This window comes from Nycticebus coucang, chromosome 9 (genome assembly GCF_027406575.1).
Source record: "Nycticebus coucang isolate mNycCou1 chromosome 9, mNycCou1.pri, whole genome shotgun sequence".
NCBI lineage: Eukaryota > Metazoa > Chordata > Mammalia > Primates > Lorisidae > Nycticebus > Nycticebus coucang.
In genome coordinates, this window is record NC_069788.1 from 6,103,923 (window position 1) to 6,116,936 (window position 13,014).

General features: G+C 35.2%; 1 protein-coding gene across 2 annotated transcripts in view; it reads left to right on the forward strand.

The window, feature by feature from the left end:
- PHIP (pleckstrin homology domain interacting protein) overlaps positions 1–13,014 on the forward strand; it is a 150,420-nt gene that overhangs the window by 23,478 nt on the left and 113,928 nt on the right. The window lies entirely within an intron of this gene.

A 13,014-nucleotide genomic window follows, 5' to 3' on the forward strand; every position in this document is an offset into this window, starting at 1 on the left:
TGTACCGCCCTCAGGTAGAGTGCCGTGGCGTCACACGGTTCACAGCAACCTCTAACTCTTGGGCTTACGCGATTCTCTTGCCTCAGCCTCCCGAGCAGCTGGGACTACAGGCGCCCGCCACAATGCCTGGCTATTTTTTGGTTGCAGTTTGGCCAGGGCTGGGTTTGAACCCGCCACCCTCGGCATATGGGGCCGGCGCCCTACTCACTGAGCCACAGGCGCCGCCTGCATTGTGCTTTATGTAGGTCAATTAGCTTGTTGGTAGTTTATTTTTGCAAAAATTTTCTTACTAAAGTGTATATTATTAGGTTGAATTAGTGGGAATCAGTATTATAATTCAAGTTAGTTATAACAGAAAATAAAAATAGTTATCTTTTAAGAAGCACAGGAAAACTGGTGGGGATTAGTCTTTTGGAAATGCTTCCTAGATCTATCCTTTTCACCTCTACTAGTCCCAGGCCCTTGTCTTACCTGTATTATATAATACAGCATTCTCCAAGCAGGTCTTGTTGCTTCTGGCGTCTTCTCCCTCTCTTCCTTCTAGTAGACTGTGTAACACTGTGATAGTGATCTTGTCAGTTGTGCCTTTGCTTTGTCACTCTTCTGCTCAAGGTAGTATAAAGAGGTGATTAAGGTATTTTACTAATCTTGTACTTTACCTAAGCCAACTCCTGACTTTCAGAGATCTTCGTACTTTAATCATAACCTCTTCCTTGACACTCCCATGTTAGCGACTAGCAGGGAATGTTATTCTCCCTTTTTCTTAGTTACTTCTTTTTCTGGATAGTTTTTATACTGGTAGTTTTGTATAACTGTTTTTGGTGTTTAGATGCATGTGTGTGGGTATATCTATATGTATATATACCATATTTTATACTTTTTTTTATCTCAAAATATGTGTAGTGGCTTGGCGCCTATAGCTCAGCCGTTAGATTTGTAGGATGGTAGATTTGAGCCCATTGTTGCTGAACAACAATGACAACTGCAGCAACAACAACAATAACAAAAAATAAATTACCGGGCAGTGCCTGTGGCTCAAAGGGGTAGGGCGCCAGCCCCATATGCTGGAGGTGGTGGGTTCAAACCCAGCCCCGGTCAAAAACTGCAAAAAAAAAGAGTTTAAAATAAAAAAAATAATAATAATAAAAAAATAAAAAAAAATAAATTACCAAAAAAAAAAAAATATATATGTGTAGCGTGGAAGTGGCTTTTAAAAATACAGTATGACAATCTTTATGTTAGTAGTTAGTCCTTTACATGTAATTATTGATACATGTGTTTAAATTTACTATCTAACTTCTTTGAAGATGATTTCTTTCTCTGGTTGCTTTTTAAGATCTTCCCTTTCTTTTTGGTTTTCTGCAGTTTGACTATGATGTCTTGGTGGCAGGTTTTTTTTCTTTTTTTTTTTTTAATTGTTGGGGAATCATTGACGGTACAAAGAACCGGGTTACATTGCCTGCATTTGCCAGGTAAAGTCTGTCTTACGATGTGTCACACACCGTAACCCCCCACCCCCTCCCTACTTCCCTCTCTCTGCTTCCCCATTCCCCCATCCCCCACCACGTATTACCATCAATTGTCCTCATATAAGAATTGAGTACATTGATTCTTGTTTCTGCATTCTTGTGATGCTTTACTAAGAAGAATGTATTTCAACTCCATCCAAGTTAATACAAAAGATGTAAAGTCTCCATCTTTTTTAATGGCTGAATAGTATTCCATGGTATACAGATACCACAGCTTGTTAATCCATTCCTGGATTGGTGGGCATTTAGGCTGTTTCCACATTTTGGCGATTGTAGATTAAGCTGCAATGAACAGTCTAGTGCAGATGTCCTTATGAGAAAATGATTTTTATTTTTCTGGGTAGATGCCCAAGTAATGGGATTGCAGGATTAAATAGGAGGGCTAGTTTGAGTTCTTCGAGGATTCTCCATGCTTCCTTCCAAAAGGGTTGTCTTAGTTTGCAGTCCCACCAGCAGTGTGAAAGTGTTTCTTCTCTCTATATCCACACCAGCATCTGCAGCTTTGAGATTTTGTGATGTGGGCTGTTCTCACAGGGGTTAGGTGAGGTGTCAGCTTCTTTTTATTTATCTTGTTTGAGATCTATTAGCTTTCTTGAATCTGTAATGTCTTTATTGACACTGAAAAATTCTCAGTCCTTATCTTTTAAAATAACCTCTCTGCTCTATTCTTTTATCTTTTTGGGGACTTAACCAAATATGAACGTAAAACAAATGAGATTTACATCTTAGACTTTCTCATTTTGTCTTTTGTACCTTCTCGTCAACATTTTATATCTCTGTCTCTGTGGCGTATTCTGGACCATTTTTTTCCTCTGACCTACTTTCTAAAGGTATCTGATGTGGTATTTGCATGAGTGATAATTATGGATAATCATGTTTTCTTTTTTCACATATGACTATTTTGGTTAAATAATTTAAATATGTAGTCTTATTATAATGAACAACCATTAAAACAACAAAGGCATTTGAAACACTAGGGTATAATTGTACTTAGAAAATTATACTAAAGAGTAGAATAGTTTTCCTGAAAGAAAAAGAAAGTAAAATATTATAGGAGCTTTCCCCTACAGGGAAAAGTTTCTTCTCTTTGAAAAACTATAGATTTATATAAGAAGGGGAGTATGTGACACTTACAATGTCCGGTAGACCTGTGGTAGACAGAGATGGTATGTCACTTTTCTTTTTTCACACTCACTGTGTGAGTGATTACTATGTACAAAGCACTACTTATTTTCTGTTAACATCTTAAATGCTCTGTAGCTGGGAACTATTATTCTTACCGTACGGTGAAGGAAACTGAGGCATGGAAACTTGATGAAGGTCACACATTCTAAGAAGCAAATCCAGGATTCAGCCCAGACTGTTTGACTCCATCATGCTTTATTCTTGGGAGGCTAAACTTTCCAATAATAACACTTGACTACTTCAGAAATTGATGTTAGTCATCTTTTAGAAAAGGATACCAAATATTTATAAAATGAGATAAAATATTTTCTAGGTTGTTGATAAGCCAGTAAATAAATGCTGATAGATAGATGTAAGGTATACACCTATAAGTACCAGTAATTTCCCCTTACTGTGGTGGATATGTTACAAGACCCCCAGTGGATACTTGACACCATGGATGGTACTAAACCCTCTGTAAATGTGTGACAGAAATACCTGGGGTTTTGTGTGATGCATAGAAATGTGACTGGTAGATTCAGGTAACAGAATTAATTACCAAGCAGGTCATTGTGGAACATTTTTGAAAGATTATTTCATCTTCATGGTTTACGGTAAATTTTTTTTTTCTTTCCCTTTTCCATTCACATTTTCAAGCAAGTCTTAGTTCCTTATTAAGAAATGTATTAGGTTAGCTTGGTAAATTAACTGAAATTTATTAAGTTCTGCTTTAAGAAATACCTGTACTAGAACAGCAGTTTTGCATACTTTCAAACATGTTTATTTATATATATTTTTTAAATTCCTAGAGAGAATCTGGATTTTATGTGTATAGTGATGGTGTTAAGGTTCACTCTGGCATATAGTTTGTCTTGTCCTCATTATCAAGGTATGAATATGATGGTGATAGGAAGAAATAATTCCTCATGCTGCTTGGAAGAATAGTTTGCCTACGTGGTGATACAGTGTATTATTTCAAGCTGTCACAGTATGGGTCAGAATAATTTTTTTTTTTTTTAAATATGAATGTTTGTAGTACTGATTTCTTTTTTCCTCTTTTGATTCTTTGCCATTCTCTGTCTGGCTACCTTTAAAAGTTTTCTTTTCTCTTCTTGTCGGTTACTGTGATATTGCCAAGTATCAGTGGGAGGGGAGTAAGAAAGACTCAACATTTAAGATACTACATTGTACATAGGGTTTGTTCATTTTCTGATTATAACTCAGAGAATAATGTAAGATCAAGGTGGTGGGAATAGTTGGATTTTCTTATTTCAAATCATATGCAAACTATTAGACCTCTCTATTTGAATATCTCAAAGTTAAAAATATCTAAAATAGAACTTTTACTTCTCTGAACTTGTTATTTATTCCAAGCTAGAAGTCTGGAAGTCATTTTATTTTCAAATGACGTCATTTTGTTTATTTTTTATGTCTGTTTAGTAAATAAGACCTGTGTATTCTACTTTCTTGAGTCTGTTTTCCATTACAGTCACCACAGCCACATTTCAGGCTTCGGAGTTCTACATCATTCATTCACTTGGCAAGTAATATTGAGTCCTTACGTTGTATCTGTGGTACTAGGCTATTATCAGAGTTGCTGGGTAACAAGAAAATGGCCTTCACTCTTCTAGAACTTCATGCTACTTGATCCCCTGCCCTTAGTTTTATTCCTCTATCCTGGAATTTAGCTTTAACCAAGGTTTCTTAACCGTGGCCCTTTTGGGCCACATAATTCTCGGATGTGGGCAGTTATCCTTCCTGCGCTTCCCTGGCCTCTGTCCACTAAATGCTAGCAGCATCCCTCACCCCTGATTATCAAAAAATCTCTAGACATTGCCATATATTCCCAGGGAAAAATTACCAGTACTCTAAACTTTTAGAAATTCAGATTATGTGTCATACCTCCTCCTTTCCCTGAATGGCTTTTAATAGTCTCATCTGTTTTAATGTGGCACAAGACTGACCCTTTCCCATCACCTCGTTGTGCTCTAACTTTGTACAGCTCTATGACATTTCTTAGAATCAACCATAATCCTTTCACCCCTTTGTCTCTGCACATGTTTTATTTCTCTCTGGAATGCCCTTCGTGTTTATACATTCTGTGAACATCTGTCTGTTCACTCTTTAAACTTAGATGTCCCTGGGCAGAATTAAGCAGTTATTTTCTGTCTCCTATTGCTTTTGTCATATGTTTGTGGCTATTTACTTACCTTTGTTTCCTCTACTACACTGTTAGCTCCTGAAGGACTACGATTATGTTTTCTTGCTCTTTATAGGCTCAATTCTTCAGCATTAGTAAAGGTTAAATGAAAAGGCAGTAGGTAATCAATGTAATTGATACACTGGGGTGGGATAAGAAAAGTTAAAGGATGGGTAGGGGGTTAAAACAAAGCAGAATAGTTTGTAGGAAGAGGAAAGACTTGGTCTAAGGATAGCTTTGAGGTAAGGGAAGAATAAAAATAAAAAACTTACAAAACTGATTTGTAAAAAAGTAAGGCTTATGAGTAGACTAGGTTATTCATTACATTTGTAATATCAAAACCCATGTCTATAAAATTACCCAATTTTAGAACCCACTTGAGCTTGTCTTAGTGTTTTCTTACCTGCTTACAAAACCCAGCTACTTTGGACCTGCATAAACTGTGAAAACGGAACTGGACTTAAGTCTCAGGAGGAGACCTGAAGTGGTCAGCTGCTTTCCAGCACTCTGGAACCTCCTTTAATAATTGTTTTCAAAAGCAACACACAAGATGCCACCCATGTGTTATCACTAACCTGTAACTCATTTTCTGTGTGAATGTGTGCTTGGTGTCACAGTGTTTACTTTTTGGAAGTATTAACAAATCTCTGGTGTTGTCCTTTCTCTTACCTGTATACCCATATATGCCTTTTTCAGATATAATTTATTTTGTATTTGCTTATGGTAAACAAGTCTACTTCAATAATAAATGACATGGGTAGGGAGGATCAGAAGAGACTTCCATTAAAGCAGCTTTTAATGTTAAATTTAGAGATTCACTGAATGCGTGTTTATCTTGTGGAAAAACAGTATAATACGTTGAAGAAATGTTTGCTAATCTTGCTGTTTGCATTTTTCTTATATTTACCAAGTCAGCAAAGTCCACTTTCCCTCTGTTTCTCATGCTGTCAGTATTTTGCCTAGGTGCTTCCTCACCCTTGTGTCTCCCTTGTCGCCTCTGTGGAAGGTTGCTGTTACCTTCTGCAGTCTTAATGCCTGATGATAAGGACTTTTGAGGAACTTGATTGTTAAAACTTTGAGTGTAAGGGAACAGCTTTGCCTGGGATAATGGCTTTATTACCCATACGTCCAGTTAATGCTAAGAAGGAAGTCATAGAGCTCCTCTACATTTATTACTTTGTGATAGTATGAGAAAACTAGTTTAAACAAAGACAGCAAGGAGTCTCCTAAAACTAGATGCAAATCTTTGAAGATTCTTTCCCTTCACATTTCAGTGTTACATTTTGCCTTATTTCCAATATGTATTTGAATTATTTGTAGTTGGTATTTTCTTAACATTTATTCAATCAGGATTTTTTTTCTTAGACTCTTAGGGGTATAATTGTCCTAATATTTCTTATATAATTATTAGAAGGATTGCTTATACAATTATATTTCTGTAAGATTTACCATATAATTTTAATATATAACATAAACATTATCTTACGTATAATTCAGTAAATTGTAAGATTGTAGTATTTTGTGGAGTGTTTTTCTGTTCACTCACTCTTTCTTTGATGTGTTCTGTTCGATCTTTCCTTTTTTCCTACTCAGTCCAGACTTTATTCCTAGGTAGATATCTACTCATCAGTGATTTAAATCCACTTATTGCAACCTATTGTTAGTAACCATTTTTTCTTTCAGAACTCATTTTCTTCTCCCATTGTATTGTTTTTCTAGTTATTTCACTTTCATAAAGGTTTTATAATTTGTGATTTTGTTTAATCATTTCAATTTATCTATGTTCTTGTTTTTGGCATGGTGTTTGTTTTTTAATCTGATCCCTGAATGATCATCATATTTCTATTTGGCACAATTTTTGTTTTATTTATTTTTCTTGCTGTCCACCTTCTCAATCTCCCTATTTTCTCCTTTTTTTTTAACCTCTTAAAAAAAAGACTAGCTGTGAGAGACCCCCAAGACACAGTAACAGTTTTGGTTTCTTTAGGGAAATAAAATTAATGTATATTATACTGAAGTACCAAATATATAAACTAGATATTTATTTTTTAATTTTTCTTTTGCTTAAATTTCTTTTCAAATTATGGTTGACAAAAAAAGGGGCGAAACTTTGAAGATTGACAGTTTCCTTAGGTGAGTTGCTCTTGTAGCTGTGTTTTAATTTCTTTTGTAAATAATAAGATGAAATTTGTTTTTAGGTTATAGATGTGATGAGGTGTGCCCACCTCTACCCCAGCCTTGTGTGATATACCTGATGAGCAGTTCCAGTAGTAATTAGGGATCACTTCACATTTCCTCTTTTAGTTGGTATCACATGTTTTTCAGAGTGATTGTTGGTTCAAGGTTGAATTTTCATATTTGTCTAAGTAAAGCAAATTATCAACATTTTCTCATAAGATCTCTGACTTCTTATTTTTAGTTTTTTTCAGGGATTCTTTGAGTAATGGATTTAATCATTTTCTTAGACATCTTTTGAAACTGGGAAGTCTATGATCCAGTTGAGTGGATATTTATATAAACAGAACAGTAATTTGTTCAGCTCCTTAAGGAAGCTGCAGGGGGAAAAGTGGTTTCCCATAAAAGTCTTAGAAAAAGTAAAAGTGTGTTCAGTCAGATTTACTTTTATAATACGTGAGGATTCAGTTGTTCACAGACAGTTCATGTAAGTACATGTATTAGTACAAAATAGCCTTTGAGTTTACAAAACATTTTGTCTCATTTGCTTTTTATAACCATTCTGTAAGATACACCTACTTTATTAAGGAGGAAACTGAAGTTTATAGAGATAGTAACTAGTTACATCTCTGGGAGATTTTTCTTTTTGCTTCAGATACTATGCATTTAACTTTATATAGCACCCTTTGCCTTCTCTGTGAATTCTTTATGTGTTACTGTTGTACCAGCTGTGTCCTTCATTGATTTTGATGTAGTAGGCTTTTGAATTACGTGTTGGTGTTTGAACTCCAGAAACAATGAAGCATAGTATGTTTTTTCAAGTTTATATATTGCCAAATAAATACTTAAAATTGAGAGCAGATATTCAGTTTCTTGAGACAATCTTAAAAATCTTCATGTCAAACTGATTTTTTTTTTTTTGCAGTTTTTGACCGGGGCTGGGTGTGAACTCACCACCTCCGGCATATGGGGCCAGCGCCTCCTTTGAGCCACAGGGCTGCCCAGATTTTTTTATTTTTTAAACGAAATTTAGTTTTTTGAACACTTTGATTTCTTTGGCAGAGTCAGCTTTTGCTTTTATTTATATCCTTTCCAATCCATTCCCATTCTGGTCAAGAGAAAACTGCAATAAATTATTCCAATGTTAATTTTATTGTGTTTATTACTCTACTCCTTTTTCCCTAAAAATGTAGACCTATTATTACTGGAATTTAGTCCAAAATGCCTAACATAGCTTAGAAAGCACTCTGTACTCTGCCCCCACCTCTAAGCCTCTTTGGATATTTGCCCTTTTGTGCTCTGTGTGCTGGTCATCCTTCTTTATGTTGCTTTGTGCTCTCTGTAGCCTCAAGCTAATATGCTCGCCTCCCATCAGCATTCTTTGCTTATTTTCCAGGTCTTTGTTCTACCCACATTCCCTGAATACTACCACCCCCCTTATGTTTAGAGCCTTTTGCTATATATTTCAAGGTTTCCCTATCCCTTCTATTTGATGACACTTAATCATTGTTGTAAGTCCTTGTTTCATGTCTTTCTTGCCTGCTAGACTGCAGTCTCCATGAGGGTAAGTACATGTCTTTTCTTTTTCCCTGTTACGTGCTTTAGCCCATACTTGGCTCATACAAGTACTCTATAAATGTTTGTTGACTCAAAATTTAGTGGTTAAAATGTTTGACATAAAACTATATAACTTAAAAAAATTATTTAAAGTGAGTTTTTATTAAAACAACTATAAAAATATTTAAAACAAAATGGTACACTATCGTAATGTTTCTGTTTGAAGTAGCATCAGGCTAGTTTCCAGGAAAATCAAGAGGAGGAAGAATAAGTACTACTCCTGGTAATTACAGCGTCTGCCCTTTGTTAAAACAAAGTTCTTGTTGTGTACTTGGTTCATACATTTTTTTCACTTAACTCTTCGAATCATTGTGTGTTCATTTTCTGTATTTTATATCAGTTTAGTATTTTGGTTCTTCTTTTCAGACATTATTGTTTTTTGTATCTGCTAAATCTTAAAAACATTGTGTGTTTCAACAGGAGGTACAACTAAACTCCAAAATTGAGTGTGTGGAGACCTGAGAGCAGCTACTGTGCATACTAATTATTTTGATTATAGTAGTAAAATAGGGAGAGAGGCTCTCAGGGTGTTGTGCTGCCCAGGTGATTATGTTCCTTTATTCTTCTGTTCCTATTACGCATCCTCTGCCCCCCCCCCCCCCCACACACACTTTTGTGTGTGTGGACAAAAAGCTGATTACAAATACTGCTGTGGCTTCCTCTTTTAACTGAAGTTGGGAGTGTTATTCATTATTGTTACTTTGTGGCTATTTGTCCTAGTTCTATGTTGATTTGTTGCTGCTAGTTACAGGTGCAGGAGGATACTGAGAGGAGATAGTGCTCTGGAAATAAACTAGCCTGTGTTGTTTCCTACATTATTTCTGGCTCTTAGATTATGAGTGATTGGTTGTGATTTTTAGCTCATATCTACATTAGTAACCTCAGAAGAATTATCATGGCAAGGCATGTGATTAAATGCTTCTCCTTATACAGTTCCCTCCTAAATAAAATTGAATCTTAACTATCTTCTTTATGTTTCTCTTTTATTTTAAAATCTCAATGGGAAAGATTTTGCAGCCAAAACTTACAAACAAAATTGAAGGCCTGTTTGTTATATTACCCTCAGCTTTTGAATCAAAATAGATGTGTATTCTCTCTATAGCATATCATTTTCAGTCCATTTTCTAATAGGCAATGGTTATTTTCTGTACATAGTATGCATTCTCATACTTTAAGATACATAGTCTTTAGTTTTTATTAATGATAAAATTAAAAATTTGCATCTTTATCCTTAGGTCTGTTTTTGTCAGTCTTTGAATTTTAAGTTAATCTCTTTACTTTTCATGTTCTTTGAGGTAGATTGAGTTATACTGTAATTAAAAAAATTAATTAGAATGAGTATATGCTTAATGAGGAAAGCATAAAGGTAGACTCTTTTGACAACAGACTGCATAACTTTAAACCTGGACTTCGCCTCTGGGAAGTTTCCTTATTGGTAAGGAATACCACCTTTTGGGGGATAAAAGAAGCACTCACCTCAAAGGATGGATGAGGATTGCACCCATCATATGTAAAGTGTTTTGAATAGTGTCTTGCATATAGTGAAGCACTCAGTAAATATTAGCCGTTATTTTCCAAATCTGCTACATATCATAATAGTGTTCAATAGACCTTTTTCTCTCCATATCGTATATCGCATTTTACTTTGACATTTATCCACATTATTAATTGCAGCAGATTATAAGATTTTCTTTGCTATCAGATTCTCAAAGTCCTAGTAGGAAGCTCTCGCGCTCTCCTCTTTCCCTCCCTGTCTTTCTGTCTCTAACTTACCGTGGCTTCGTCTTCCTTCGTAGCCATTTTCTCACGATGTTTGATGCCTGGCTTTAACCTCTCTGTTAGAAAATTATTTTTAGCCTTTTTTTTTGTGACCCCACAGTTATATTTTCTTTTCATTAGAACTTTTGTGCTTCTTTAAAGTGAATAACATTTTATGTAATTTTATGCCTTATTAGATACTTTGTTACACAATACATTCATCTTAAAGAAATTTTGAAATCATTATCAATATATACAGACAACTGTTTGAACTTGTAATGAACTTGGAGATTATTTTTACAGATAAAGTTCTCTTCAGTGTCTGGTCATGAATATAGCATTATTTTGGGGGGATTCTAATTCTTATGTAAAATTGGAGATGGCGTTGTATGAGAAGTAAATCTGTTTGGAATTTGTTTTTGTGTATTCTTAGCTGAAGTTTTTACCATTATTTTTGTAGTTCACTCAAACTTAGGGTCATAGATTGCCAAACTCTTGTTTTGTGTGAGTACCCTTTAATAACCAGTAGTGGTTATTAATCGTAAATTTAAAAAGTTAAATCCTTTTTATAACATGGATTTTAGAGATTAAAATGACACTTAGGAACTGATTATCAAGAATTCACTCTTTTGGCGGTGCCTGTGGCTCAAGGAGTAGGGCGCCGGTCCCATATGCTGGAGGTGGTGGGTTCAAACCTAGCCCCGGCCAAAAACCACACACACAAAAAAAGAATTCACTCTTTTTTGGCTCAGTGTCTGTAGCACAGTGATTATGGCTCCAGCCACATACACTGAGGGTGGTGGGTTAGATCCCAGCCCAGGCCAGCTAAACAACGACAGCTGCAGCAAAAAATACCCGGACGTTGTGGCAGTCCCCTATGGTTTCAGCTCCTTGGGAGGCTGAGGCGGGAGAATTCCTTAAGCCTAAGAGTTTGAGGTTGCTGTGAGCAGTGATGCACTCTTTCTCATTTTAAGTTTCTGTAGTTCCTTTTGCATTTTATTTACAGAAAATCTGGGAGCTTTTCTTCCAAGTGTTTTTTTTTTTTTTTTTTTTTTTTTTTTCTTTCTTTTTTTTTTTTTTTTATTGTTGGGGATTCATTGAGGGTACAATAAGCCAGTTACACTGATTGCAATTGTTAGGTAAAGTCCCTCTTGCTCCAAGTGTTTTCTTTAACCAGAATCACAGAATAAACTTAGTCAAAACAGGGTAAAAAAAAAAAAAAAAAAAGAATTTAATAAAAATCAGTTAAAACAACCTTCTGATAATATACTCTGACATTGTTTCTTATCTGAGTACTCCTTTTTTAGTATCAGAAAAGGGTCCAAATTGTACTGAGCTAACATCTGAATTATATATTCTATTTTTTTACTGTCTTTTTTTTTTGCAGTTTTTTGGCCAGGGCCGGGCTTGACTGTCTTAATTGGTTCTCTAGGTCTGGGAATTTGCAGCCGTGTGCTTCCTGCAGGGCTGTGCTACACTAGGTCTGGACCCCTCCAGTGCTGGTTGTTCAGGGAGAACAGCTCTCCTACACTGGAGGAGGTATTACTTTGCATATGTTAAATTGCTCTTAACGGTTACAAAACAAGGATAAGAAAAAAATTAGCCTTTGCGTTTTTTCTTAATACATAATATTTTTAATATCCCAGATCATCTTTTTAAACTATGGTTTATTTTGATCTTGGATAATTTGTTGCAGTTTTACTATGTGTGCTTGTCCATTTTACAAAGTACTTACAAAAAGAGAAGGCATTTTGGAGGGAGCGAATGGTGTTTCTGCTTTAGTACTTAATAGAGATTTTTGTCATGTATTTTTCCAATGTCTTCGGAAATATAGCTTTAAATAAATAATATTTTCACTAAGGTTATTGCAGATGCTCTTTCATAGCAGCTACCCGTATTTTCTTCCTGAACTTGTTTTGAATGGTATAGTGAGAGAAGCTTAGGTAACTAGTTTTGTTTGTATTTTTAAAAAATCATCTGAATGGAGAACTTGGGCCCAACAATAGGAAAAAAGCACTAGATCAGTGGTTTTCAACCTGTGTGTCACGACCCACAGGAGCTGTGTGTTCAAGGGCCGCGGCATTAGGAAGGTTGAGAACCACTGCACTAGTTGCTAGATAGAAAGACGTTCCTTTTCAGAAATGAAATTAAATTTATATTTCCAACTTTTTAAAAACTTTTCATTTTCAAAATTATTTAACAAATAAAATATTTTTAAATGGTCCTCAAGAGGAATACCTGTGTAAATATTAAAACATTATTTATAAAATTAAAATTCCGATATTGGACTATAAATAGACTATTAGGCATGTCATTGGCCCAGCACAGAATATATTACCATGTGTGGTGTATCTATAGAAGATAATATAATCACAGTTTAACAGAAAAAGATTAATAAATGGAAAGGATAAAGCAGATGTTTGGTTATTTGGGAGAGAAAAATATCTTTGCAGACTTACCAAATAAGGTGTAGTAAAATTATAGTGGATTAAAGAGTTAAATAAGAAATAGAAACTGCAGTAAAAATAAAAGATGTAAGTGGATATTTATGGTGCTGTTGGCCGAGGAGGA